Below are 5,011 nucleotides of genomic sequence, written 5' to 3'. Positions count from 1 at the left end.
CTATCTGTTGATCACAACGAGCTAGTCAACTAGAGGCTCACTAGGGACATATTGTGGTCTATCTATTCACACGTGTATTACGATTTCCGGATAATACAGTTATAGCATGAATAAAAGACAATTATCATGAACAAGGAAATATAATAATAATACTTTTATTATTGCCTCTAGGGCATATTTCCAACAGTCTCCCACTTGCACTAGAGTCAATAATCTAGTTCACATCGCCATGTGATTAACACTCACAGGTCACATCGCCATGTGACTAATACCCAAGAGTTTACTAGAGTCAGTAGTCTAGTTCACATCACTATGTGATTAACACTCAATGAGTTTTATGTTTGATCATGTTGCTTGTGAGAGAGGTTTTAGTCAACGGGTCTGAACCTTTCAGATCCGTGTGTGCTTTACAAATCTCTATGTCATCTCCTAGATGCAGCTACCACGCTCTATTTGGAGCTATTCCAAACAACTGTTCTACTTGGAGCTATTCTAAATTGTTGCTCCATTATATGTATCTGGTATCTCTACTCAGAGCTATCCGGATAGGTGTCAAGCTTGCATCGACGTAACCCTTTACGACGAACTCTTTTACCACCTCCATAATCGATAAAAATTCCTTAGTCCACTAATTTCTAAGGATAACTTTGACCGCTGTCCTGTGATCCATTCTTGGATCACTCTTGTACCCCTTGACTGACTCATGGCAAGGCACACTTCAGGTGCCGTACTCAGCATGGCATACTGTAGAGCCTACGTCTAAAGTATAGGGGACGACCTTCGTCCTTTCTCTCTTTTCTGCCGTGGTCGAGCTTTAAGTCCTAACTTCGTACCTTACAACTCAGGCAAGAACTCCTTCTTTGACTGGTCCATCTTGAACACCTTCAAGATCATGTCAAGGTATGTGCTCATTTGAAAGTATTATTAAGCATTTTGATCTATCCTTATAGATCTTGATGCTCAATGTTCAAGTAGCTTAATCCAGGCTTTCCATTGAAAAACACTTTCAAAATAACCCTATATGCTTTCCAGAAATTCTACGTCATTTCTGATCAACAATATGTCAACAACATATACTCATCAGAAATTCTATAGTGCTCCCACTCACTTCTTTGGAAATACAAGTTTCTCATAAACTTTGTACAAACCCAAATTTTTTTGATCATCATCAAAGCATACATTCCAACTCCGAGATGCTCACTCCAGTCCTTAGAAGGATTGCTGGAGCTTTGCATACTTATTAGCATCTTTCGGGATTGACAAAACCTTCCGATTGTATCACATACAACCTTTCCTCATTAAAATCGTCGAGGAAACAATGTTTTGACATCCTATCTGCAAGATTTCATAAATAATGCAGTAATCGCTAATATAATTCCAACAGACTCTTAGCATCGCTACGAGTGAGAAAATCTCATCGTAGTCAACTCCTTGAACTTGTCGGAAAACATCTTAACGACAAGTCGAGCTTTCTTAATGGTGACATTTACCATCATTGTCCGTCTTCCTTTTGAAATCCATCTGTACTCATTAGCCTTACGACCATCGAGCCGTTCTGCCAAAGTCTACACATTGTTTTCATACATGGATCCTCTCTCGGATTTTATGGCCTCAAGCCATTTATCGGAATCCGGGCCCACCATCGCTTCTCCATAGCTCGTAGGTTCATTGTTGTCTAGCAACATGACCTTCAAGACAGGATTACGTACCACTCTGAAGTAGTACGCATCCTTGTCATCCTACGAGGTTTGGGAGTGACTTGATCCGAAGTTTCATGATCAATATCATAAGCTTCCACTTCAATTGGTGTAGGTGCCACAGGAACAACTCCCTGTGCCCTGTCACACACTAGTTGAAGAGACGGTTCAATAACCTCATCAAGTCTCCACCATCCTCCCACTCAATTCTTTCGAGAGAAACTTTTCCTCAAGAAAGGACCCGATTCTAGAAACAATCCATATTGCTTTCGGATCTGAATTAGGAGGTATACCCAACTGTTTTGGGTTTCCTATGAAGATGCATTTTATCCGCTTTGGGTTCGAGCTTATCAACCTGAAACTTTTTCATATAAGCGTCGCAGCCCCAAACTTTTAAGAAACGACAACTTAGGTTTCTCTAAACCATAATTCATACGGTGTCATCTCATCGGAATTACGTGGTGCCCTATTTAAAGTGAATGTGGTTGTCTCTAATGCCTAACCCATGAACGATAGTGGTCATTCGATAAGAGACATCATGGTACGCACCATATCCAATAGGGTGCAACTATGATGTTCGGACACACCATCACATTATGGTGTTCCAGGCGGTATTAATTGCGAAACAATTTCCACAATGTCTTAATTGTGTGCCAAAACTCGTAACTCAGATATTCATCTCTATGATCATATCATAGACATTTTATCCTCTTGTCACAATGATCTGCTACTTCACTCTAAAATTACTTGAACCATTCAATAATTCAGACTTGTGTTTCATCAAGTAAATATACTCAACATTTACTCGAATCATCTGTGAAGTAAGAACATAATGATATTCACTGCATGCCTCAACACTCATTCGACTGCACACATCAAAATGTGTTACTTCCAACAAGTTGCTATCTTGTTCCATCTTACTGAAAATGAGGCTTTTCAGTCATCTTGCCCATGTGGTATGATTTGCATATCTCAAGTGATTCAAAATCAAGTGAGTCCGAACGATCCATTTGCATGGAGTTTCTTCATGCATATACACCAATAGACATGGTTCGCATGTCTCAAACTTTTCAAAAACGAGTGAGTCCAAAGATCCATCAACATGGAGCTTCTTCATGCGTTTTATACCATTATGACTTACATGGCAGTGCCACAAGTAAGTGGTAATATCATTACTATCTTATATCTTTTGGCATGAAAATGTGTATCACTACGACCGAGATTCAATAAACCATTCCTTTAGGTGCAAGACCATTGAAGGTATTATTCAAAAATAGAGTAACCATTATTCTCCTTAAATGAATAACCGTATTGCGATAGACATAATCCAATCATGTCTATGCTCAACGCAAACACCAATCTCGGTGGTAGAGGGAGCGTGCGATGCTTGATCATATCAACCTTGGAAACACTTCCAACATATATCGTCAGCTCACCTTTAGCTAGTCTCCGTTTATTCCGTAGCTTTTATTTCGAGTTACTAACACTTAGCAACCGAACCGGTATCCAATACCCTGGTGCTATTAGGAGTACTAGTAAAGTACACATTAACATAATGTATATCCAATATACTTCTATCGACCTTGCCAGCCTTCTCATCTACCAAGTATCTAGGGTAATGCTGCTCCAGTGGTTGTTCCCCTTATTACAGAAGCAGTTAGTCTCGGGTTTGGGTTCAACCTTGGGTTTCTTCACTAGAGCAGCAGCTGAATTGCCGTTTCATGAAGTATCCCTTTGTTCCCTTGCCCTTCTTGAAACTAGTGGTTTCACCAACCATCAACAATTGATGCTCCTTCTTGATTTCTACTTTCGCGGTGTCAAACATCATGAATATTTCAAGGATCATCATATCTATCCCTGATATGTTATAGTTAATCACGAAGCTCTAGCAGCTTGGTGGCAATGACTTTGGGGAAACATCACTATCTCATCTGGAGGATCAACTCCCACTCGATTCAAGTGATTGTTGTGCTCAGACAATCTAAGCACAAGCTCAACGGTTGAGCTTTTCTCCCTTAGTTTGCAGGCTAAGAAAATCGTCGGAGGTCTTATACCTCTTGACGTGGGCACGAGCCTGAAATCCCAATTTTAGCCCTCGAAACATCTCATATGTTCCGCGATGTTTCGAAAACGTCTTTGGTGCCTCTACTTAAACCATTTAATTGAACTATCACGTAGTTATCAAAACGTGTATGTCCGATGTTCGCAACATCGACAAACGACGTTGGGGTTCAGCACATTGAGCGGTGCATTAAGGACATAAGCTTTCTACTGATCGCATAATCGCTACTATCAACTTTCAACTATATTTTCTCTAGGAACATATCTAAACAGTGGAACTAAAGCGCGAGCTTACGACATAATTTGCAAAAGGTCTTTTGACTATGTTCAGGATAATTAAGTTCATCTTATGAACTCCCACTTAGATAGACATCCCTCTGGTCATCTAAGTGATCACATGATCCGAGTCAACTAGGCCGTGTCCGATCATCACGTGAGACGGACTAGTCATCATCGGTGAACATCTTCATGTTGATCGTATCTACCATACGACTCATGCTCGACCTTTCGGTCTCCGTGTTCCAAGGCCATGTCTGCACATGCTAGGCTCGTCAAGTTAACCCTAAGTGTTTTCGCTGTGTAAAACTGTCTTACACCCGTTGTATGTGAACGTAAGAATCCATCACACCCAATCATCACGTGGTGCTTAGAAGCGACGAACTGTAGCAACGGTGCACATTTAGGGGAGACCACTTCTTGAAATTTTGTAAGGGATCATCTTATTTATTACCGTCGTCCTAAGCAAACAAGATGCATAAACAAGATAAACATCACATGCAATCAAATAGTGACATGATATGGCCAATATCATTTTGCTCCTTTTGATCTTCATCTTCGGGGCTCCATGATCATCATCGTCACCGGCACGACACCATGATCTCCATCATCATGATCTCCATCATCGTGTCTTCATGAAGTTGTCACGCCAACGACTACTTCTACTTCTATGACTAACGCGTTTAGCAATAAAGTAAAGTAGTTTACATGGCGTTCTTCAATGACACGCAGGTCATACAATAAATAAAGACAACTCCTATGGCTCCTGCCGGTTGTCATACTCATCGACATGCAAGTCATGAATCCTATTACAAGAACATGATCAATCTCATACATCACATATCATTCATCACATTCTTCTTGGCCATATCACATCACATAGCATACCCTGCAAAAACAAGTTAGACGTCCTCTAATTGTTGTTGCATGTTTTACGTGGCTGCTATGGGTTTCTAGCAAGAACGTTTCTTACCTAC

The sequence above is a fragment of the Triticum dicoccoides genome, chromosome 4B (assembly GCF_002162155.2).
Source record: "Triticum dicoccoides isolate Atlit2015 ecotype Zavitan chromosome 4B, WEW_v2.0, whole genome shotgun sequence".
NCBI classification, from domain to species: domain Eukaryota; kingdom Viridiplantae; phylum Streptophyta; class Magnoliopsida; order Poales; family Poaceae; genus Triticum; species Triticum dicoccoides.
Note: the sequence above shows the minus strand (reverse complement) of the source record.